General features: G+C 43.7%; 1 protein-coding gene, 1 long non-coding RNA gene and 1 pseudogene across 9 annotated transcripts in view; all 3 read left to right on the top strand.

Annotated features, from left to right (window-relative positions):
• Window positions 1–917: 917 nt before the first annotated feature.
• Window positions 918–12121, top strand: LOC119868160. 2 transcript variants are annotated; one of them, XR_005385908.1, is made up of 3 exons: window positions 918–1155; window positions 4600–4635; window positions 10981–12121. It is a non-coding gene; the product is annotated as an uncharacterized LOC119868160 (long non-coding RNA). The 2 variants fall into 2 exon arrangements; XR_005385907.1 differs by lacking the exon at window positions 4600–4635.
• Window positions 12122–13911: 1790 nt separating this feature from the next.
• LOC119868159 lies at window positions 13912–14287 on the top strand (annotated as a pseudogene).
• Window positions 14288–24075: 9788 nt separating this feature from the next.
• Window positions 24076–25050, top strand: part of SCML2 (Scm polycomb group protein like 2) — a 100320-nt gene continuing 99345 nt past the window's right edge. For 4 of the 7 annotated variants that reach the window (XM_038586957.1, XM_038586960.1, XM_038586955.1 and 1 more), the window contains exon 1: window positions 24116–24183. The gene's annotated coding sequence lies outside the window, so the exon portion shown is untranslated. Of the gene's footprint in view, window positions 24184–25050 lie in introns of all 7 variants that reach the window. The other 3 variants (XM_038586961.1, XM_038586956.1, XM_038586959.1) reach the window with 3 other exon arrangements.

The following is a 25050-nucleotide window of genomic DNA, read 5'->3' as shown; positions in this document are numbered from 1 at the left end:
GGGCGCTTCCCGAGGCTGCGAGCGGCTGGCGCGGCTCCCTGCGCGCACCTGGTCCCGCCTCGGCCCCGGGGGCCGTCTTCTGGCTCAGGCCGCACCAACTACCCCGAGGCCTGAATCTCAGCTGGGGGGGGCTCCTCAGATTCTCTCAGGTACCCCTCAGCCCTGGGAGTGGCGGCCGCTCTCCGCAGAAGTTATTTGTTACCCCTTTGGGGTCTGTGCGTTTCAGTCCTTAACCGCCCTTGCTCAGCTAACAGTTCTTTATATTCCGTTTTCTCTGTTGGGATCTCTGCTGTGGTTCCTGTTTCCTGCTCTCTCTCTCTTTTCTTTCTTTCTTTCTTTTTTTTTTTTTTTAAAGATTTTATTTATTTATTCATGAGAGACAGGCAGAGGGAGAAGCAGGCTGCACGCAGGGAGCCCGACGCGGGACTCGATCCCAACACCCCGGGATCACGCCCTGGGCCGAAGGCGGCGCTAAACGGCTGAGCCACCCGGGCTGCCCTCAGATTCTGCTCTTGATCTAACCTCCTCTTTCTCTGTACCGCTCCCTTATAAATATCCCCCCAAATCCATGACTTTGAAATTTTTATCTCCCTTTGTACCTTTCTCTAAGATTCCAGCTTAGCACGATCAGTGGAAAGCTGGCTCTGATTTTCCTCCGCCACCTCCTTCTCCTGTGATGTGATTTATAATATATATTTGGCCGTCCTCTGGTTCCTGGCACGGAGCCCCTAAAGCCCTTGGAATTTCCTGTGATAAGAGCCATAAAGGTGTCTTTAGTTATGTTAATGAGTGGCTTTTGGAAAGCCCCTAGGTAACTGGACTGGGGCAGGTTGCCAGGGGAACCGACCTGGGATTAGAGGGTTGGAACTTGTAACAACCCCCCCCCCCAACTTCCGGGGAGGGGAGAAGGGGCTGGAGGTTGAATCCACTGCGCGTGGCCCAGGAGTTCATCAGTCCTGCCTAGGTAATGATCCCTCCATAAACCCCCAAAGCGACAGGGTTCCGAGAGCCTCCGGTTGGTGAGCCCCAGAAGGTGCGGCCCTAGTGGTGCCCGGAGCGGGCAGGGAAGCTCCGCGCCTCGTCCCGTGCCCCGTGCGTCTCTCCCGTCGGGCGGCTCCCAGCTCAGATCCTTTTGTAGTTAACACCGGCGATCTGGTAAGGAAAATGCTTCCTGGGTTCTGTGAGACGCTCTAGCAAATTAATCGTACCAAGGAGGGGGTCCTGGGAACCTCTGATTTACTGGGCGTCGGTCAGAAGTACAGGGAACAGCCCGAGTTCGCAGTTGGCGTCCAGAGTGGCGGGTGGTCTTGGAACCCCCAATTTGTGGCGGGTCGGATCAAAAGCACAGGTGATCATCTGGCTCTGTGCGTGGCATCCAGTTCTGTGGGATTGGACCGTTAACCTGTGGAAGCCGTGCTATACCCAGGTAGATCGTGTCACGATCGAGTTAAATTGTAGGATACCGGGGCGCCTGGGTGGCTGAGGTCTTGATCCCGGGTCCTGGGATCAAGCCCCGCGTGGGGCTCCCTGCTGAGCAGGACGTGGGTTTCTCCCTCCTGACTGCTGCTCCCCTGCTTGTGCTTGCGGGCACACGCTCGTGCTCTCTATCAAATAAATAAAATCTTAAAAAAAAAAAAAAAGTTGTAGGCTACCCAGCTGGTGTTAGTGCTGTTTGTTGGTGTGTGTGTGTGGGGGGGGATCTACCCACACACATTGAAATTGACGACCAGAACCCTAATCACCTGAATTCCTTATTTCTGTCAAATAGACTGTACCATCTTCCTGCTTTCCGAGTCTCAAACCTAAGTCATCTATGAATATTGAAACCAAAGAAGAGGGAGGGGAGTATTAGTTACGGCATCCTCTACAACTGTCTCCTCTACAACTCTTACAATTATCCCTCTCTTTCCCTTCCCATTGTGACTATTGTAAGTTGGCTACTCATTACAGGTCTCCAGTCTATAAACTACACATACTCCAGATACTGGAAAAGAGCAGCTCTAATCATATTCTCAAAAACCCATAGTGGCTCCCCATTTTCGAGTGACTAACATCCAAACTCCATTGCCTGTCGTTCAAGGTCCTTCACAAAATGGAATCAGCCTGCTTTTCCCAAATCGCTCTGCTCTATGCTCTTTACTCCGGCCAATGGAAGGATTTGCTGTTTCCTATGCATCTCATCTGATTTCTCCACTTTGGTGCTTTTGCCTGAAAAAGTCCTTTGGAGCTTCCCCATGAAGTCTTCCCCAGTGCATCCTTTTGTCTAGAAAGAAATCCCCCTCTTCCTTTGCTTAACTTTCTGTGAACTTTTGACCTAGACCGGTTACAGCATCCCAAGTCATATCCCAGTATTCAGTGGGGACAGGGTCAGTTACACCTGGCTGGCTGGGAGGTGAGGCCCGGAACTGACCCCTCCCTAGCTCTGGAACGACAGCTTAGGGGAGCTGGAACCACCGGAGGGTGGACAAATGAAGGGGCTTGAGGTCTAACAACAATGATGGTTGAGTCGGGCAGAAATAGGGCCTGGGGGACCCAGGATGCAGTAGGCATCCTCAGTAAGTCATAGTAATCCCAGGAAGGTGAAATTTGAAAGTGCACATATGTGGCATCAGAGACCATCATTAGGAAGATCTCAGAAGACTCCATCTAGTAGCTGCAGTTCTTGGACAGTTCAGGGGCAATTCTCTGGTTCAAGGACCCTGAGCCAAAGAAAAGACATACTGTGAAAGTTACTAGAATCGGAAAGGAGGCAGAGGCCAAGATAGAATCCATTGCTAAGGCCTGGAGCCTCCTGTAGGGGACTGAGATGTTAACCAAGTTTCCAGAACAGGAACTCGGATGCAGTGAAAAAGTCAGAATCCTGCATATAAGAATTAAGGCCCCCACGACAGAACCAAATGATGAGGAAGGGCAGCTGAGTGCTCATGTCCAGCCTTCCAGGGGCTGGAGTCTGTTGCTTCCTGCCTTAAGTCAGGTTCATCCTGGGATCTGAATCAATGTTGATTTTATAGGTGTGGGCGACACCGGACACATTCTTTTCTCTCTTATAATTACTTCTGCTATATATATTTACCTCCTCCACTGATCTGCACATTTCTGAGGCCAGGGTTTCCTCTGGTTCACCTGGATCTCCCATTGTACCTAATTCAGTGCATTGCACATAGTGATAATGGCTGGTAAATATTTGTTGAATGAGGAAAGGAATAGGCCTGGATCTCTAGAGTGGAGAGATGGGGAACGGGGGTGTGGTTGTTGGGGATGAAGAAGGAGCTACGGATTCAAAGAGCATAGTCCTGGGGCATCTGCCTGGCCCAGTTGGTAGAGCATGTGATTCTTTTTTTTTTTTTTAATTTTATTTATTTATTTATTTATGATAGTCACAGAGAGAGAGAGAGAGAGAGGCAGAGACATAGGCAGAGGGAGAAGCAGGCTCCATGCACCGGGAGCCCGACGTGGGATTCGATCCCGAGTCTCCAGGATCGCGCCCTGGGCCAAAGGCAGGCGCCAAACCGCTGCGCCACCCAGGGATCCCAGAGCATGTGATTCTTGATCTTGGGGTCATGAGTTCAAGCTCCACTTTTGAGGGTACTGTTTCCCTTTTTTTTTTTTTTTTTAAGATTTTATTTATTTATTCATAGAGACACAGAGAGAGAATGAGAGGCTGAGACACAGGCAGAGGGAGAAGCAGGTTCCACCCAGAGAGCCCGACGTGGGACTCGATCCAGGGTCTCCAGGATCACGCCCTGGGCTGCAGGCGGCGCTAAACCACTGCGCCACCGGGGCTGCCCGAGGGTAGTGTTTTCTTAAAAGAAAAGGAAAGAAACCAAAGAGCATAGTCCTGTTCCCAAAGACGGGCTCAGGCAACGAGATGCGATGAGAAGCCAGGGTCGGAGAAGTGAGAGATGCCAGGCTAGAGCAGGGTAAGCAGGATAAGCTGTGTTGAGGGGATGGAAACCCTAAGAGAGAAGGAGACTTGTGTGTGTGGGGGGGGGTCCCCTGGGTAGCTATTTGCATGAAGGAGATGATAATGTAGAGGTTTTATATATGTGTATGTGTATACACACACGGAACAAAAGAGATGTGAGAAAGTGGCTGGAAGTGAAAACTTACTAAATATGCAAATTAGAGGATAATTATATGCACAGCACAGTGATTATTTACCTTACGAAAAGATCTGTTTCGAGGTTGCTATTAGAAACAAAAACAACGACAAAAGGCAAGGTTTAGTAAGACATTTGAAATTTGATTTCAATACCAGTGGCCCCCCAAAAAATGTGTGTATGGTTTTTCAGAAATACATCCACAAGCTCCAGTGAGTGTGTTCTTATTTTTCCATTTTCTTTTTTTTTTAATATTTTATTTATTTATTTGACAGAGAGCGAGAGAGAGAGAGAGAGAGAGAGAGAGACAGAGAGAGCACAAGTAGGGGGAATGGCAGAGGGAGATGGAGAAGCAGACAACCCGCTGAGCAGGGAACCTGATGTGGGGCTCCATTTTCTTTAATTATGAAACATTTGACATGTAATATGTTTTTAGTGGACTTTGGTACACAAATTTGACTTAATTACCCTTTCTAACTGTGTCTTTCCATCAATCTAGGTATTTATCCTTCCATCTATCGAATTAAAATTGCAAGTAAGTAGAGGCGCCTGGTTGGCTCTGTCGGTGGAGCATGAGATTCTTGATCTTGGGTCTGTGAGTTCAAGCCTTACTTTGGGTATAGAGCTTTATACTTAAAGAAAAAATTATACACAAATAAGCACCAGTGAACCTACCACCCACCATGAAAGCTAGGAGTTAGTCAACAATATTCATCCCACTATATGGTCTTCAGCCGAGATAACCATCTGAACCCTTTTTTGGTCATTATCTTGCTTTCCTTGACCTATCTATACTCAGACCTAAAAGTCCATCTATAATTTTAGTTGTTTTTAACTTTTTTTTTTTTTTTTAAGATTTTGTTTTTAAGTAATCTCTATACCCAATGTAGGCCTTGAACTCACAACCCTGAAATCAAGAGTCACATTCCCTTCTGACTGAGCCAGCCAGGCATCCCAGTTGTTTTTAACTTTTATTTTTATTTATTTTTATTCATTTATTTAAAGATTTTTATTTATTTATTCATGAGAGACACAGAGAGGCAGAGACATAAGCAGAGGGAGAAGCAGGCTCCATGCAGGGAGCCCGATGTGGGACTCGATCCCAGGACTCCAGGATCACACCCTGGGCGGAAGGGAGGCGCTCAACTGCTGAGCCACCCAGGCGTCCCTGATTTTAACTTTTAAAAAGAATATTGAGTTGTATGAAATATTTGTGGACTTGATCTACTTAAAATAATATTGCTAAGACTCATCCTTGTTGGTATGTGTTTCAATGAGGTATAATAATCCATTGTATGAATGTATTACAGTTGATCAATCTACTCTTCTGTCAATGAATATTTAGGTAGTTTTCAGATTTTTGCTATTGTGAACAATGCCTCTATGACCATATATGTACATGTCTCTTAAGATACTTACATAAGAATTTCTCTGATGTATTTAGGAGTAGAATATCTCTATCATAGAACATGTAAGTTTCAACTTCATGATATAAGGTCAGACTATTTTCTAAGAGGATTATATCAATATACTCTTTTTTTTTTTTTTTTTTTTTTAGATTTTATTTACTCATTTGAGAGTGCATGAGTGAAGGCTAGGGGCAGAGGGAGAGAGGGAGAAGTAGACTCCCCACAGAGCAGGGAGCCCAATTTGGTACTCAATCCCAGGTCCCCGGGATCATGACCTCAGCTGAAGGCAGATGCTTAACCTCCTGAGCCACCCAGGTGCCCCTTAATATATTATCCTAACAGCAATATACAAAGGATTCATTTGATCTATGTCCTTTTCAGCACTTGGTGTTACCAGACTTTTAAATTTTTGCCAACTAATGGGTGTAAAGTAGCATCTCATTGTGGTCTTGATTTGAATTTCGCTGATCATTTATGGTGTTTAATATCTATTAACATGTCCACTGGTCATACGTGTTTTCTCTTCTGTGAAGTGTCTGTTTTTTTTTTTTAAGATTTATTTTTCTTTATTTATGATAGACCTAGAGAGAGACAGAGAGAGACAGAGAGAGAGAGGCAGAGACACAGGCAGAGGGAGAGACAGGCTCCATGCCGGGAGCCTGACGCGGGACTCGATCCCGGGACTCCAGGATCGCGCCCTGGGCCAAAGGCAGGCGCGAAACTGCTGAGCCACCCAGGGATCCCCTGAAGTGTTTGTTTATGCCTGTCTTAGTCCCGTCAGGCTGCTATAATACCATAGCCTGGTTAGCTAATAAACAACGGAAATTTATTTCTCATGGTTCTGGAGGCTGAGAGGCCCAAGATCAAGGTGCTGGCAGATTTGGTGTCTGGTGAGAGGCCACTTCCTGTTTCGTATGTGACTATCTTCTCATTGTAGATGGAAAGGGAGCTCTCTGGGGTCTTTTTGTTGAAGGCACCAATCTCGTTCAGGAGGGCTCCACCTCATGACCTAATCACTTCCCAAAGGCTCCACATTCTTATACCATCACATTGAGGGTTACAATTTCAACATATGAATTTTGGGGGGACACAAACATTTAGCCCATAACAATGAATTTTTTCCATTTTCCTATTTGGTTGCTTGTGTTGTTCTTATTCATTTGTAGGGGTTCTTTATATATTCTAGTTGTCTCAGTTGCAAATATCTTCTCCCTGTTTGTAATTCAGGAGGGGGACAATCTATATCTGGGCTCGCTGGTCTATTCTAGTACCATATCATTGTCCTAATTACTATAACTTCATAATTAGTCTTGAGATCTGAGAGACCAATCTGTTCTACTTCAGAAGTATTCTGGCTATTTTTGGTTCCTTCCTTTTAAAGCTACAAAGCTGTTGTTCTCATCTGGGAGTGATATTATCACCCTCCCCCTGGACATTGGCAGTGTCTATAGTCATTTTTGATTGCCACAATTTGGGGCTGAGGGATAGGTTTCTACTGGCATATAGTAGGTAGAGGTGAGGGACGCTAGAAGACATCCTACAATGTAATAGTACAACTCCCCAGGACAAAAAATTATTTGGACCCAAATGTCAACACTGTCAAAGGTGAGAGACCCTGATACAAAGTTTAGAATCAGCTTATCAGGAAAGGAACCCCACTGGATTTTTTAAAAAAATTATTTATTTAGTTGAGAGAATGAAAGAGCAAGCCAGTGGGGCAAGGGAAGAGGCAGAGAGCAAGGGAAAGAGAGAGTCTCCAGCAGACTCCCCACTGAGCACAGTGCAGGATATGAGGCATGACCTGAACTGAAACCAAGAGTCAGATGCCCAATGGACTGCACCAACCAGGCGCCCCTCGACTGGAATTTTGATTACAATTGCACTGAATCTACAGATTAATCTGGGGGAAACTGAATTTATGAATCATTTCTTTTTTAAAAGATTTTATTTATTCATGAGAGACACAGAGAGAGGCAGAGACATAGGCAGAGGGGAACCTGATGTGGGACTCAGTTCCAGGACCCCACGATCATGCCCTGAGCTGAAGGCAGACACTCAACCACTGAGCCACTCAGGCGTCCCTTATGAATCATTTCTAAATGTGTTTCCTTTTTTTTAAGAACCAACTTTCAGCTTTGTTAGTCTGTTCAATCTTTATTTCATTGATATTCTTACTTGCTTTTATTTTTTCTTTTCTTCTACTTTCCTTGGATTTATTCCTTCTTTTTTTAACTTCTTAAGTTGGATGATTAATGAATGTTAAAGCTTTCTTGTTTTCTATCCTAGGCATCTAGGGCTATAAAAGTTCAGTCATAAAGCATAATAATAAAATTAATATCTGGGAACCAACTGTCTTTTGCTGGTTTTGTTTTATTATTCTGAACACTTCCTTTTCATCTTTTCCTTGTTGATAGCATATTAATTTTAGCTACTTCTCTTTTTGTTACCCATTCCTTATCTTTATAGGGCTGTTATTTCTTCATAGGTGGGTGGTCTTTTGTCTGGGGGATTTCTTTCTTCCTTTTTTTTTTTTTTAAAGATTTGAGAAAGAGTGAGCATGCTTGTGCATGTGTGAGAGTGGAGGGAGGGGCAGAGGGAGAGAATCTCAAGTTGACTCTGCACTGAGTGAGGAGCCCAATGCAGGGCTCCACCCCAAGACCATGACCAGAGCTGAAATCGAAAGTTGGATGCTCAACCAACTGAGCCACCCAGGGGCCCTTTGTCTGGGGGTTTCTTATCTGCTTACTATTGCTGTTAAAATACTGTGACTTTATTGTATCTGGATTTCATTATTGGCTAGAGTCATTAGTGTGTATTTTATGGTAGGATTTGTAGAGTTCAAAAAATTAGAAAAATTAGAAATCCTCATTTAGTAATTGTTTTATTCAGAAAGCTGAGACTTGAAAAAATAGATAATAAAACCAGAAAAATATCATATAGAGGGGGGCACCTGAGTGGCTCAGTGGTTGAGCATCTGCCTTTGGCTCAGGTTGTGATCCCGGGGTCCTGAGATCGAGTCCCACATTGGGCTCCCGGTAAGGAGCGTGCTTCTCCCTCTGCCTGTGTCTCTGGCTCTTTCTCTCTCTCTCTGTGTCTCTGATGAATAAATAAATAAAATCTAAAAAAAAAAGCATGGAATAGAGAATAAGGAGATCTTTAGCTGAGTTTCTAAGATGCACATTATAATTTACTTATAATATCGTTTCATTTTACTTCTGTTTAAAAATCTGGGATCCCTGGGTGGCGCAGCGGTTTAGTGCCTGCCTTTGGCCCAGGGCACGATCCTGGAGACCCGGGATCGAATCCCACGTCGGGCTCCCGGTGCATGGAGCCTGCTTCTCCCTCTGCCAATATCTCTGCCTCTCTCTCTCTCACTGTGTGCCTATCATAAATAAATAAATAAATAAATAAATAAATAAATAAATATGGAGCCTGCTTCTCCCTCTGCCAATATCTCTGCCTCTCTCTCTCTCACTGTGTGCCTATCATAAATAAATAAATAAATAAATAAATAAATAAATAAATAAAATAAAATAAAATAAAATAGTAAATACTTCTGTTTAAAAATCTAATACTCAATTTTAAGACCAGAGCAGTTTTGAGATCAAATCATTTATAGCAGTGGTGCTTAATCTTGGCTGCTCAGTAGAATAATGGGGAGTTTTAAAAATATATCAGTGCTCAATTCCAGGGTAATAAAATCACCTAGAGTGCTTAACACACAGATTTCCATACACCTGCTCTGAAGAGTCAAATTTAGTAGGTGGAGGGCAAGGCCCTGGACTCTGAATGATTAATGAGTGTTCAAGGTGATTCTTATGATCAAAGCCAGTTTGGCAAAACACTGATTCAAACCAGTGCTTCTCAAACTTTCATATGCACCCAAATCGCCTGGGCCTCTTGTTACAATGAAGATTCTGATGAAGCAGGTTTGTGGGGGGCATGAGAGTCTGTGTTTTTAAGAAGCACTTGAATGCTGCTGAAGCTGCTAACCCACCCTTTGAGTAGTAAGGATTTAGAACAGTTTTGTTCTGTATGACTTTCTCTGAGCTAGGAATGTTCTACACTGTCCAATATCACAGTCACTAGGCACATATAGTTGTATAGCCCTTGAAATGAGGCTAATGTGATTAAGGGACTGAATTTTAAATTTTATTTCATTTTCATTAATTGAAAGTAGCTACATGTGGCTAGTGGCTACCATTTTGGCCAGATTTAGAATTAACATTCTTTAGGATAACTTGCTGAAAGAAGTCTAGAATCATTTCAGGTTCGTAAAGTTATGCTCATTACTCAAAATTTTGATTTATCTCCCTCTGCCTGTGTCTCTGCCTCTCTCTCTCTCTCTCTCTCTCTCTCTCTCTATGTCTCTCACGCATAAATAAATAAAATCTTAAAAAAATTTTTTTTTATTTAGAAATCAGTATTCTCCTTACCATTTACATCAACATGGACGGGACTAGAGGGTATTATGCTGAGTGAAATAAGTCTATTGGAGAAAGACAATTATCATATAATATGTTTCACTCCTATGTGGAATATAAGAAACAGCGTAGAGGATCATAGGGGAAGGAGAGGGAAAACAGAGGCAAACATGAGAGACTCTTAACTCAGGGAAAGAAACTGAGGGTTGCTGGAGGGGAGGGTTGCTTAGGTGGGTGGGGGGAATGGCATAACTGAGTGGTGGGCATTAAGGAGGGTATGTGATGTGATGAGCACTGGGTGTTACACCCAACTGATAAATTCTTGAACACTACATCTGAAACTAATAATGTACTATATGCTATGCTGGCTAATTGAATTTAAATTAAAAAAATCCGTATTCTCATATAATAAAAACTGTGGGTGTATGTTATTCCTGGAAGCCTCAATAGCCATGTTGTCTTTATAGTGTGCTTTCTAGGAAATTTCTATTTATCTCAATCTTTGCAATTTGGCTACTAAGGTTTGTTTCTCGTTTACAAGGTCTTCCAGAGTCATCAACATTTAAGAAAGGGAATTTGGATAACTCATTTACTGAAATATTTGTTGTTGAAAAAACTCCCCCAGAAATCATCCTGAATGTCCAATTCAGAAATAGTAAAACATTTTTGGGACTTTTGGCAACTCTATTTACCAAGGATTTAAAATACTTAAGGCTGTTCACACCAAAAAACATTTGCAGTCATTTCCTTAGAGAGACCGCCAGAGAGCTGGCCCATCCTGAGCTGCCAAAATGTTTTATGAAAATTTAGAGCTTGCCTGTTATTTGTGGAAACTGCTAGCAAATGGGTAGACGACAAGGACCTGATTGTTCATGACACTAAACCTTTAATGTGTTGTGTCGTGCTTTGGAAGCTTGCAGACTTAGGCTTGGTATATTTTTTTTTCCCCTTTCCTAGCTGACACTATATAATAAAAAAGGTTTTGCACACTATGGGTTTACACAAAGCATCCTAACAAAACCACAACTTTCCATCTTCTTTTCTCAGGCACCTGGGTTGAGGTCCCTGGCACTAGCCGGGAGAAGAGAGGCCACTGAGAGCACTATTGCTATTCAAGACCTGCTGGACCCCAGGCTTTAGACCATGTGGTTGACTGACTTCCTCCCTCTAGATGCCTAGGGGCAAGGTTTGGAAAGACAACTTGCTGAGAATGTATGAAGAGTTTGGTGGAAATTTCCAGAAGCCAGGAGCTAAAGAACTTTAAGAAAAGGAAGAAAATGTTCTCTGAGTGAATTTTCTGTTAGTTTGTCTAATTTCACCGTGTCCTATATTGAAAGTTTGCAGAATTTTGCACGAAGGGTTATTTTTATTCATTTACATAAACATATAAGGGTCCATTTGCAAGAAATGGATACCCATTGGTGTCTATAATCAATGTGTTAACCTTGCTGATAGCCCTTACCCTTGAAATTGCTTATTTGTCTGCAGACTGTGTGCTTCTAGCACAGAACCTGGCATGTAGCAAGCTCAGTAACACTTCTTGCCTGAATGAGAAATGAAGGTACAAGGTGTTTTGTAGATGCATTAGGAAGCCGGATACTGCCTTTAGGCAGGTTGTCTGGACCAGCCTGAGAGGGGTTATGGCTGGCTGGTGGGGTTGTTTTCCACTTACTGTACAGTCCAGTGCACTTTAAATTAGTCACAGTCTCAGAAAGGGGCAGAGCCAAATTTAATCCAGATCCCCTGACTCCCCATGCTTTCTCTATTATTCTCTATTCAGAGACTGTGTATCTTGGAAGTAGAGGTACTGCTATAAAACCTGTATGGAATAATTTGAATTGTGGTTGCATCGTTCTGAATTCAAGCCTTCGAATGCCAAAGTGCCCAAAGCATTGCCTTTTTTCCGTCCACTTGTTTATTAACTCAACATTATTGTTGTTCTCCATTTAAAAAAATCTTGACGAGATACTGTGTAGAATCTAAAGCATTCCTAATCTATCCGATTATTTCAAGAAGTAATTTAAAATATTTTAAACGAGTAAGCCTTTCTTTTTGAGAAATTCTTTTTAGAGAAATTTGAATTTCTCTAATGTATTTGTTTTGCTTTTAATGGGTTTAGACTGGTGCTTCTCAATCTTTTGTTTTCTTTTTTAAATTGAGGTATAATTAATAAACTATTATAAACTAATATAATGTTTCAGGTGTACAATATAATGATTTGATATTTGCATATATTGCAAAATGATCGCAATAAGTCGTTAACCTCCATTACCACATATAGCCATAAAATTTGTTTCTTGTGATGCAAACTTTTAAGATCTGGTCTCAGCAACTTTTAAATATACAATGTAGTATTAGTAACCACAGTTTCTACTCTGTGTATTACATCTCCAGGACTTGTTTATCTTATAACTGGAAGTTTTGTGCCTTTTGACCACCTTGATCCATTTCAACCTCCACCCCCTCCCTGCTCTGCAACCACTAATGTATTCTATTTGTGAGTTTATTTTTTTCTAATGTGTGTTTCTCAGTGAAGCAGCGTTGATTCCATATTTACGCCTTTCGAATTATTTAAAAATATGCTTGCTCTTCTAGTTGCCTCTTTTGAGCATGGTTGTACTTCTTCCGGAGGTTTTTCTTTATTTTGCCTAAACCCTTTTGAGTTAATGTCAGTCTTAAATATTAGATTTGAGCAACCCTTGAGGAACTAAAAGCGAGGCTTCCCAAATGTTAACCTGCATCAAAACCCCCTAGAGGACTTGTTAAAACTCAGATTGCTAGGGCCTACTTCAGCATTTCTGGTTCAGTGAGTCTGGAGTGAGACTTGGCATTTCTGACAAGTTTCCAGGTGAAGTAGGTACTGCTGGTCTGAGGACCACACTTTGAGAACTGCTGACCTAATAGATTGAGGCACTGCATATGAACATCTGCTGATATCATAAAATGAGAGACAACCAGGCATTATGTGCCTCCTGATGGAAGAACACATTATGTACTATCCAGGAAAGCAGTCCTGCAGAATAAAAAAAAACAAAAAACAAACAAACAAAAAAAAAGAACTTGAATCTTACCAAGCTCTAAACTACCAGTTTATAGGAAATATAAGGGAGAGAGTAACACATTAAACTATGGAAATGCAATTAGCAAAGTCTAGACCATGGAAACCAAGATTCTTCAACTAATAAACTGCAAGGAAAAAAGAGAGATGGAGGAGAAATCTATAGATTAAAAGAGACCACAAAGCGTATCTTATAATTGCAGTGTGGACCTTATTCACATCCTTTTTTTTTTTTTAAACCTAATGTGTAAAAAAGTGTATGATATTTTATGGGACAATTGGAAATTTGAATAGTGAATGGGTATTTGATGATATGAAGAAATTATTTCTACTTATATATTGAAACTTAGTTTTTAATTTTTTTACTAATTTTTAAAAAGATTTTGTTTATTTATTCATGAGAGACACACAGAGAGAGGCAGAGACATAGGCAGACAGAGAGGCAGGCTCCCTGTGGAGAGCCTGATGCAGGACGTGATCCCAGAACCCTGGGATCATGCCCTGAGCCAAAGGCAGATGCCCAACCACTGAGCCACCCAGGTGCCCCAAAGCCTTATTTTTAATTATGGTATTTTGGTAGACAGGATAATGCCTTTCCCCTATGTCTACATCCTAATCCCTGGAACCTGTGAACATGTGACAAAAGGGACTTTGCAGATGTGATTCAGGGTGTCGAATGGAGAAATTACTTGGATTACCCAGGTGTGCCCAGTATAATCACAGGGTCCTTATGCAGGAAAAATGGGTTAGGAGAGTCAGAGTCAGAGGAGATGTGACAATTCAAGCAAAGGTCAGAGTGAGAGAGAGGGAGGTTGGAAGATGCTATACTGCTGGCTTTGAAGATGGAGGAAGCAGCCACAAGCCAATGAATGCAGGTGGTGTCTAAAACTGGAAAAGGCGCCTTCCAACTAGGGCCCGGCAGAATGGCTCCTGCAAAGAAGGGTGGCGAGAAGAAGGGCCGTTCTGCCATCAATGAGGTAGTGACCAGAGAATACCCCATCAACATTCACAAACGTATCCACGGAGTGGGTTTCAAGAAGCGTGCCCCTTGGGCACTCAAAGAGATCCGGAAACTTGCCATGAAGAAGATGGGAACTCCAGATGTGCACATTGACACCAGGCTCAACAAAGCTGTCTGGGCCAAAGGAATAAGGAATGTTCCATACCGTATCCATGTGCGGTTGTCCAGAAAACGTAACGAGGATGAAGATTCACCAAACAAGCTCTACACGCTGGTTACCTACGTACCTGTCACCACTTTCAAAAATCTACAGAGTTAATGTGGATGAGAACTAATAGCTGATTGTCAAATAAAGGTATAAAACTGAAGAAAAAAAAACAAAAAAACACACAACTGGAAAAGGCAAGGAAACCAATTCTCCTCTAGAGACTCCAAAAAGAACACAGCCCTGCCTATCCATTTTGGACTTCTGACCTTTGGAACTATAATATAATAAACTTCTGAGGGCTTTTTGTTTTGTTTTGTTTGAAGATTTTATTTTGGGGGCACCTGGGTGGCTAAGTTGGTTGAGCAGCTGACTCTTGATTTCACCTCAGGTCATGATTTTGGGGTCCTGGGATCCAGCCTGAAGTCTGTCTCCACACTCCGTGGGGAGTCAGCTTGAGGATTTCTCTCTCTCTCCTTCTGCCCCTCCCCCTGCTCTCTCTCTCTCTCCCTCTCTCAAATAAATAAATAAATAAATCTTAAAAAGATTTTAGGGGCACCGAGGTGGCTCAGTTGGTTAATTAAGTGCCTGCCTTCAGTTCACTTCAAAACCTGCATTGGGCTCCCTGCTCAGGGAGGAGCCTACTTCTCCCCTCTCCCTCTGCTGCCCCCCCCCCCCCCGCTTGTGGTTTCTCACTCTCTCTGTCAAACAAACAAACAAACAAACAAACAAATAAATAAAATCTTTAAAAAATAATAAAAAATATATGGTTTAAAAAGAAATTTTATTTTTTAAATAATCTCTACACCCAATATGGGGCTCGAATTTACAACTCCCAGATCAAGGAAGTCATGCTCCACCCACTGAGCCAGCCAGGTGCCCCTAAACTTCTGTTGTTTTAAACTGATAAGTTTGTGGTAATTTGTCATAGCAGCAATAGAGCAGTAATGCAGTTATGTTGTAAAGAGAGTCAACTTTTACTATTTAAAAAAAAATTTTTTTGAGAGAGAATGTGTGCAAGCACATGAACAGAGGGCAGGGAGGAGAGAGAGAATCCTAAGCAGACACCACACTCAGCTGGGAGCCTGATGTGGTGCCTAATCTCATGACCTTGAGACCATGACCTTAGGTGAAACCCAGAGTCAGATGCTTAACTGACTGAGCCACCCAGGTGCCGCTTTATTTATTTTTAAAGATTTTTGTTTTATTTTATTTTATTTTATTTTTTTAAGATTTTATTTTTGAGTAACCTCTACAGCCAACATGGGGCTGTAACTCAGAAACCGGAGATCAAGAGTTGCATGCTCCACTGACTGAGCCAGCTCGGCACCCCTAATTTTGTGTATTAAAAAAAATTAAACACACATACCCACATAAGAGAAAAATAGTTAATGCTAAGTATTATGACTTAAAAGACTTCCAAAGACCTAGGTTGGTGAACTGCAAGCTGTATTAGGAGTGGTAACACAGCCAGAGTAAAAGTATCATCGGGACCGGAAGTGAGAGGGTCACAAGATGGCACCAGGACTCAAGAAGACCTAAGGAGGCCGGCACAGGAAAGACCGGGGATGGATGGGAAATTAATGGTGAGAGGTCTCAGGGAAGTGGAAGAGGTAAACCAGCAAAGACAACAGTATGCACAAAAGAATGGAAAGAATGGATTGAACCGGTCAAGGAGCAGAGGACATTGCATACTTTACAGGACAACAAAATGCTGTATGCTATCTCGTAGGTTCCCAGTCACCTTGGCCTTCAGAAGTAGGCAGGTGACCCCTTTTATCCACCATTTTCCCAATTCTCTTGAACTCACACTCCCCTGATTACACTCTCACTTTTGTCAAATACTGTTGCCTGCTATTTCCATTATTATCTATATTAGTTTGCCTTTTGGCCCTTACAACAATTTCTCTTGGTTGTTTGCTTAATTTTTACTTGTGTGTTTTTGGCAAGGCAGAGGCAAACAACAAACAAAACCCAAGTGCCCAAATCATACATGGAAATGCAGAGTCTCTAAATATTTGTCTTCCCAACTACCATGTTGGTTTACAAATCTATTTACACAGCGGATCCAAAAGAGAAGGGTCAATAGTTGACCGACACAGTTCCTGGCACAGGTATGAAGTGAAACTTGCTCTTGGTTTTGAATGAAGCAAAGCGCTCATTTTTTTAGTCTTTTTTTTTTTTTTTTTTTTTTTAGATTTTATTTATTTATTCATGAGAGACACAGAGAGAGACAGAGAGAGGCAGAGGGAGAAGCAGGCTCCATGCAGGGAGCCCAACATGGGACTCGATCCTGGGTCTCCAGGATCACACCCTGGGCTGAAGGCGGCGCTAAACCACTGAGCCACTGGGGCCGCCCAAGCAAAGTGTTCATTATCAAGATAATAAGCTTTAATGTAATTGGAGGCCAAACTACTGCCTTAAAGAGAACTCATCATAAGAAAGAGAAAATAATTGTAAGACAAATTTCAGTAACTTTAGTCAAAAAGAACAGCTTGTGGAAAAGGGGACAGCAAAATTGTAAGACGTGCTAAGTGTAAGGGTGATGCTTCAACAACGGGTGAAGCTTGGGGACATGCTGTGAAGTGAAAGATGATAGACACAATGTGTGAGTCCATTGATAAGATACCCAAGAACAGGCAAAACTAATCTGTAATGATAGAAACCAGAATAATGGTGGGGTGGGGGGTGTTCTTGACCGGGAGGAGTCATAAGATTTTCTGGGGTGCTGAAAATTATACCTCGATGTTTGTGTGAGTACATAGGTGCATATCTGTGTAAAACTTAATTGAGTTGTGCATTTATGATTTGTGCACTTTATTGCATGTAGGTTAAAGTTCAGTTGGAAAAAAAAGAAAGCCCAGATAGATACCATACTTGTTTTGTTCATTTAAAAAAATAAAAGAAATATTTTATTCATTGGTTCATGAGAGATACAAAGAGAGAGGCAGAGACATAGGCAGAGGGAGAAGCAGGCTCCATGCAGGGAGCCCAATGTGGGGCGCTCTACAACTCCTCTTCTTAAAGGTACCCTGTCATTCGCTGAATAAGGTACAAACACCTTAGCCTGGCCCTCAAAGTCCTCTCTAAATTGACCCCCTCTGGAACGCCTGGATGGCTCAGTTGGTGAAGCCTCTGCCTTCAGCTCAGGTCATGATCCCAGGGTCCTGGGATCGAGCCCTGCATCAGGCTCCCTGCTCAGTGGGGAGTCTCCTCCCTCTGCCTGCTGCTTCCTGCTTGTGCTCTCTCTCTGTCTCTGTCAAATAATAATAAAAAAAATTGACCCCTTCTTATTTTGTTTGGCACAATGAACTTTTCATTGTTGAAAGACCATGCAGTGACTTCATTACTTTGCACACATGCTATTCCCTATGAGCTTCCACGTCTATTTGGCAAACTTTTCATTCTCCCCTTTTCAGTTCAAATGTTACCTTTACCCTCTTAAGAAATAGGCACATGGGGAACTAGTAATTGTGGTTTATTATCAATAAACAGGCAGCATTTAGGTGCTGTTCATACATTATCTTCTTTTTTAAAAAATGATTTTATTTATTTATTCATGAGAGACACAGAGAGAGGCAGAGACACAGGCAGAGGGAGAAGGAGGCTCCCTGTGGGGAGCCCAATGTGAGACTCGATCCCAGGACCCCGCCGAAGGCAGACACAGCCACTGAGCCACCCAGGTGCCCCCGTCCATTACCTTCTTTAACCTTCACTCTACGACAATATCTCCAGTTGATTTTACCCACCGTTAGTTCACAGTATTATAGCGACTTGATTACATATGACAGGTGATGAAACCTGTAGTTGCTATACATAGTGCCTCAAATATAAATTCTCAGAGGGTTTACAGAAATGTAAGACCTTGAAGACCCTACCCTATCCTCTCAGTTGGTTGGCTCGATATAATGAAAAGAAAAGCATTTCAATAATAGTCCCAGCAGGAACAGAGTACAGTTACATGTGATTTTGAAGAGAAATGAATGAATTATTTACAGAGGTGTGGGGAAGCTTAAGGGAACTATTGAGGGATACAGAAGTTGCCCAGGGATTAGGCAAAACCTGGAAATGAAAGCTGTGCCTGTTCCACTCCTGGAGACCCAGTGAGGACCAGCCCCTGAAAGAGGAGCCTTTCCTTGGAGCGGTCATGGAGCTATCACTACTACTAGACAGATCACAGGCAGGGAAGGCTTAGGAAAGAACTGCCCCCAGCCCCCATATAGGTGACTTCGATCACTTCTGACGGTGCCTGCTGTTGGCCAAACCAACTGTGCAGAGTGATCCACTACTGAAGGTTAAGTCCCCTGGGGCACTAAATCTAAGGCAAAGAAGGGTGAAAATTCATGGGATAGATGATGGTTCAAATGCAGAATGACCAGCACAAAAAGTGTAAAAACAAAATTAATAAATGTTTTAATTGAATGTGCAAAGGACATTCTGTCAGCTGAACAATTGCAATTTCGTTCATCTAGTTAATACAATATTTTTTTATTTATTCATGAAAGACACAGGGAGAGAGAGAGGCAGAGACACAGGCAGAGGGAGAAGCAGGATCCTTGTAGGGAGCCCGACGTGGGACTCGATCCCGGACACTGGGATGACACCCTGAGTAAAAGGCAGACACTCAGCCACTGAGCCACCCAGGCATCCCAGTTTATACAATATTATATGGGTACATCTAAAAATGTTTGCTATGAGGGGCATCTGGATGGGTCAGGTTGGTTAAGTACTTCCCTCTTGGTTTCGGTCCAGGTCATGATCTCAGGGTCGAGGTATCGGGCTCAGCAGGGAGTCTGCTTCTTTCCTTCTCCTCTGCCCCTTTGCCCTGCTCCCTCTCTCTCAAATAAATAAGTCTTTAAACAAAATAAAACTTTGAGAGGATGAAGGGTGTGAAAAGAGACCCTACTTATTTTGAAGATTTTTTTTTAATTTTATTTTTTTATTCATGAGAGACAGAGAGAGAGAGGCAGCGACCCAGGCAGAGGGAGAAGCAGGCTCCATACAGGGAGCCCAACATGGGACTCCATCCTGGGTCCCCAGGATCACGCCTTGGGTTGAAGGTGGCGCTAAACCGCTGAGCCACCCGGGCTGCCCTATTTTGAAGATCTTAAAATCTATGTGAGTAATCTCTCTTTCTCTCTCTTCTTTGAACTGGGTGTAAGATCCTGGAGTATTCAATTTCTCTTAGACATCTTGGTATCTTCATCCCAAGCACAGCTGCATACAACAAGCATTCAATAAATGCTTGGTGTTTGAATGAAGGACTGAGGGAATGTATTAATGCTCAAGTGTACTGTATGAAGTTCATTGAGTTTATGCCAGTTTTCACAGCATATAGAGTACTTGACTTGGCCAAAGTCAGCTTCAGTTTCACACATTTTGTTGGTAAAAGACTAATTTATGTTTTTTAAAAAAATGTGGGTTCCATTAAGGAAAGACCATGGTTTGGTTTTCTGATAGATATGAATAGCACTTTGCCATCTGTGAAGTAAGTGTGGCAGATTCTATTATCCTTATTTTTAAAATGAAAAAAGCTGAGGCATGGAAAGTTCTAAAGAATTCTGGTTAGTGGATGATAGAATTGGGATTCAAGACAAGAGTTTGGACTTCCTGATACAGCTTTGTCCTCTGACAAGATAGTCTTCTGGTTAGACTAGAGTCTCTCTTCACATCACAGACTTCACTTCTTGATATTTTTCCAAGGAGGTTACTATTTTGAAGTTAGGCAAAGAGGTTTATCAACAATACTAGAAACAATTTATATCATGTTCTTGGTTTAATGGAGAGAAAAGGGGCATTTTGTTAGAAACAAAGATCTGAAAATATTTGTTAACTCAGATACTGTTCATTTGTTATTTAGTACCTACTACACACATTTTCCCCCTAAGGTAACAGTATGACTGGTGAGTTTACCAGGAATACCTTAGATCTCTAGCCTCTGCCAGGTTTAGTTAGGGTTCTGTGTTTTAGGGAAAAGGAGTGCATGAAGTGGAAAAACTAGAGGGAGTCTTCACTAATCATCCTGAAAGTTAACTTTACCTATGCAAGTAATATCATTTCAATATAAGCATGTATGCTGATGGGAATCTAGGTTAAATTTTGCTCATCTAGATAAAACCATCTTTATTCTGTGAACTAATATTAAATTCTAAAGAAAGGTAGAAAGGGAAGTAATCAAACACACTTGTGATACAGGAGTATTTTGCATTGGATTTGGGCAGGGTGAGGATGACATTTCTTTTTTAAGGTGTCACAGGTTTTGGGCTGAGTCAGAACTATAGGAGCAAATGGACAGAAACAAATCCGAGACGTGAAAAATAATCATGAAAATTTGGATTTTGCTAACCTTAGTTCTTATTCTTTCAGTACATGTATTCTCCTTTTTTTCACATTTTCTAAGCAAAATTAATTGAATGTCATAATGGTAGGTACTCATTCATCTATTCAACAAATATTTACCAAATTTGTACTATGTGCAAGGTGCTTCCATAAAATGTAAAAGAAACAGTGATGTTCTGATCTATGCTAACATCATTAAAAAGCAGTCTCGGGGGGCGCCTGGGTGGTGCAGTGGTTGAGCATCTGCCTTTGGCTAAGGTTGTAATCCCGGGATCCTGGGATTGAGTCCCATGTCGGGCTCCCCACAGGGAGCCTACTTCTCCCTCTTCTCCCTCTTCCTGTGTCTCTGCCTCTCTCTCTGTGTCTCTCATGAGTAAATAAATAAAAATCTGAAAAAAAAAAAAAAAAAGCAGTCTCAAGTGTATTTTGGCAAAGCCGGAAAGGAAAAAGCAGAGTATGAATACATAAAGGAATTATTATTAAACGTTTATATACATAATCTATGGTGAAAGTATACAATTCAGGACAGGGTAAAAGGGATAGGAAAGGTTCAGATATATGTATGTTCAGAAGCTGATATTGCCACTTACTTACTATTTAATACTCAATTTCCTCATCTATAAATGGAGAATAAGAGCACATACCTCGTAAGAATTTTGTGGAAGAATATGATGAAAATTGACAATTACATATCTAAAGAGGCTAACAAGATTCTCAGCACATGGTAGTTGTCATCATTATCAATAACTCATATTTAAAGTAACAGTCACACTTCTATAAATGCTTTGATGAACATGGTTACTGATAAGATGTTCTAATATAGATAACGCAAAGTATATTTTTAGAGTAAGGGCTTCAGTAATTTCTTTATTTTTTAAAAAGATTGTATTTATTTCTTCATGATAGAGAGAGAGAGAGGCAGAGACACAGGCAGAGGGAGAAGCAGGCTCCATGCCGGGAGGGAGCCCGACGCAGGACTCGATCTCGGGACTCCAGGACCACGCCCTGGGCCAAAGGCAGGCGCCAAACTGCTGAGCCACCCAGGGATCCCCGGCTTCAGTAATTTCATATTAAAAACAGGAATATGGGAAGTAGATGAGGTGCCTTGAGACAGGCAATTTAACAATCAGAGTAGTATTGCTACATCTTGATAAAGGGTCCGTAGATGTAAAAGATGCCTCAGTAGACAACCCAAGTCTTTCTTTTTTTAAAATTTTTATTTATTTATGATAGTCACAGAGAGAGAGAAGCAGGCTCCATGCACCGGGAGCCCGACGTGGGATTCGATCCCGGGTCTCCAGGATCGCGCCCTGGGCCAAAGGCAGGCGCCAAACCTCTGCGCCACCCAGAGATCCCAACCCAAGTGTTTCTGGTACAGAATGTAGAGATGAATTTCAAATTTTCCTATTGCATAAGGATTAGAAAGACGATGGCCTGTAATTAAAAATTTAAGCTCCCGGGCAGCCCGGGTGGCTCAGCGGTTTAGCGCCTGCCTTCAGCCCAGGGTGTGATCCTGGAGACCCGAAATGGAGTCCCACGTTGAGCTCCCTGCATGGAGCCTGCTTCTCCCTCTGCCTGTGTCTCTGCCCCTCTCTTTCTGTGTCTCTCATGAATAAATAAAAACGAAATCTTTAAAAAAATAAAAGTTTAAGCTCCCTCATACCCCCAAGCCTTGCTCTAGCCCATACTAAGGATCTGCTTAGATTAAACCTGTTTATTTTTTTTCCTCTTAAAGGTATCTTTCTGGCTTTTAAAAACATTTTGGACTTTCATCTTGGACCATTTTAACATTCCCTTCTTTGTGGTATATATTGTACAATCGATATGGCCAAATCTCTCGTTAATATTTGGATAACAACAACAACAACAACAAAAAACAAAAACAAAAAAATATTTGGATAACAGTGGCCTAGTTTTTGTTTTGTCTTAAAGTTTTTATGAATTTCGCACTAACATTTCAGCAGTTTGATTTTGTGCCATTTGCCAATGCTTAAATACAATAAAAAAATACTCCCACAAAACTTTAAATTGGTCTTTGTTTAATATTGTAAAAGTTCTGTATGAAAATAATTTCTGCATTGTGGAAGATGGATATATTCCACATTTTTTGTTTTTTAGTTTTAGGCTTCAATTTCCTTATTATGATTTGTATATATATATATATTCTTTAAGATTTTATTTATTTATTCATGAGAGACACACAGAGAGAGGCAGGGACACAGGCAGAGGGAGAAGCAAGCTCCATGCAGGGAGCCCGATGTGGGATTTGATCCTGTGTCTCCAGGATCAGGCCCTGGGATGAAGGCAGTGCTAAACTGCTGAGCCACCCAGGGTACCCCCTAATTAATGTGTGTGTGTGTGTGTTTTTTTTTTAAGATTTTATTTATTTATTCACGAGAGACAGAGAGAGAGAGGGAGGCAGAGACACAGGCACATGGAGAAGCAGGCTCCACGCAGGGAACCTGACGCGGGACTTGATCCCGGGACTCCAGGATCAGGCCCTGGGCCGAAGGCGGCCCTAAAACGCTGAGCCACCTGGGCTGCCCTCTAATTATGATTTTTGAAATACAGTATGCCCTATATGCTAAGTTAAGGTGATTACAAATACAAAACCTACATCCAGCTTTTCAGAGTTGGAGAGAGAAGGCCTGCCAATGGGTACTTTGTGCTAACACAGCACATTGTATTATTTTTCAAACAAAAGTTTTAAATCTGCTTATACGCAAGCTCACAACGAGGGATGAAATGTTTTTCTCGGATTTTCTGTTCGCTATATTTTGTGCGAGGGGCGTCCTGGCCTTTTTCGGGGTTACTTTTACGACCGCCCCCTTCAGCTGGGTGCAACGTCCACCTGCACAACCCCCCTGCCCCCCGGGCGAGGAGGATAAAGCAGAGACCCCAAAATGCATTCTCCAGGACGTTCCCAAGCACTCTCAAACCAGGGAGCAAATTACTTCCCCCTCCAGGTTAATCCAGTCCCGTTAGCTTAAGCCTGGGTTTAGAGGAACAACTAAATTCAGAATGTGGGGCTGCAGGGGAATGCATGGCAAAAAGCCATGGGAAAAACAACAACAACAACAACAAAACTGTTTCAAGGAATATGCTGCAACCCGCGAAGGAGTGGCTTTGCTCAAGCTGCTTTTATAAAGAGTTGCATTTTCCGTGTTCATCGAACTTGCTTCAGTTCCTAGGGAAGCGCCTGGCTTTTCGGTGCGTGGCCGGCGTGGCTGGTGAGCAAGAGTCAAGGGCGATGGCCAAGGGGAGCGAGTGCCCGCGATGGAACCTGACGCGGACCCCGGGGTGTCCTTGGGGGGCCCATCACGGTCTTGGGTGCACGGGCTGCGACTGGCCTCTTTTTGGCGGGAGGCGCAGACGGCGGGGGGAGGATGGAGGAAAAGTAGCAAGGGCTTTCCTGGGCTCGCAGCGTCTCGCCCCCGCCGCCGCTCGCGCCGCCTTCCGCCCGCGCCCCCAGTCCGGGCCCCGCACGCGGCCGCGGTCGTAGGGCGTGCTTGCGGCAACCGCAGGGCACGCGGGCCGGCCGGGGCGGGGGCGGGGCGGCGGTGGCGGTTGCGGGGCATGCGCGGCTCCGCGCGCGGCTTCTCAAACATGGCGGCGGCGGTGTGAAGACCGGTACCAGTTCGCGGGACCCGTGTGACATTTTCGCTCCTGTGGCGGACGAGACCCGAGGTACGTGGCGACTCCGGGCCCCGTGAGGACCAGAGAGGCGGAGCCGTGGCATCCGGCCTCTGGTCGTTGTCCGCGGGCGGGCGGGTGGCCGGGAGCCCTTCGCGGCGCGTCCCGCGCGAGTAACGCCCCCTTAACTGCCCCGCCGGGTCCGGCCTTAGCTCGACCGTGGCCCACCTTGGGCAGCCTCTTCCCGGAGGCCGGGGCTCCCCTGCCCCACTTAGCGCCCCCCGCGACGCCCCACAGCTGCTTTTGCGCAGCCCCTCGCTTTTCCCCGGGGCCCCGTCGCGGTTCACTGGCCCATCCCTCGCGCGGCGTTTGGTTGCCGTGTTGCTCTCGAGCGGCCCCCGGGCCCGAAGCGCGGACAGCACCCTCCTGAGCATCCTCTTGCTGTGGGTGGAGCTGGGCTGGGGGGGCCGATCTGCGCCCCGGGGCAGCGCCGGTAGGCGGTGGGGCTGAGGGGCAGGGATGACTTTGCGTGGTCTGGGCTGAAACCCACCCGGTTGCCTTCTGTGGACTTTTGAGATAACTTTTGGAGTTTGGGAGGGAAACGTTAGCCCGGAAGGATGCGCCTGTGGCTTAGCGCGGGCTCCGGTCCCGCTGCCAGGTGCTCGTCGGACTTGCGCCCCGGGACTCTGGGAGGGTGGTGGGGGCCGCCGGTGGCTCGTGCTTGGGGGGGGAATTGGGGCTGGAGGGCGCTGCCCTCTTGCGTGTGTGTTGGAGGTGGCGGTGGAGAGCGGGGCTCTAACTCTGCGGTGGAGCGGCAGGGCGGCCGCTGTACTCTCGCGGCTTGACCTGGTCTAAGGACCATTGGTGCCTTTAAGGGACAGCCTTCTTGCTCTTTCCACCTGACTAGTGGTTGTGCTGCAT

The sequence above is a fragment of the Canis lupus genome, chromosome X (genome assembly GCF_011100685.1).
Source record: "Canis lupus familiaris isolate Mischka breed German Shepherd chromosome X, alternate assembly UU_Cfam_GSD_1.0, whole genome shotgun sequence".
NCBI classification, from domain to species: domain Eukaryota; kingdom Metazoa; phylum Chordata; class Mammalia; order Carnivora; family Canidae; genus Canis; species Canis lupus.
Note: the sequence above shows the minus strand (reverse complement) of the source record. Positions and strands in the feature narration are given on the sequence as shown.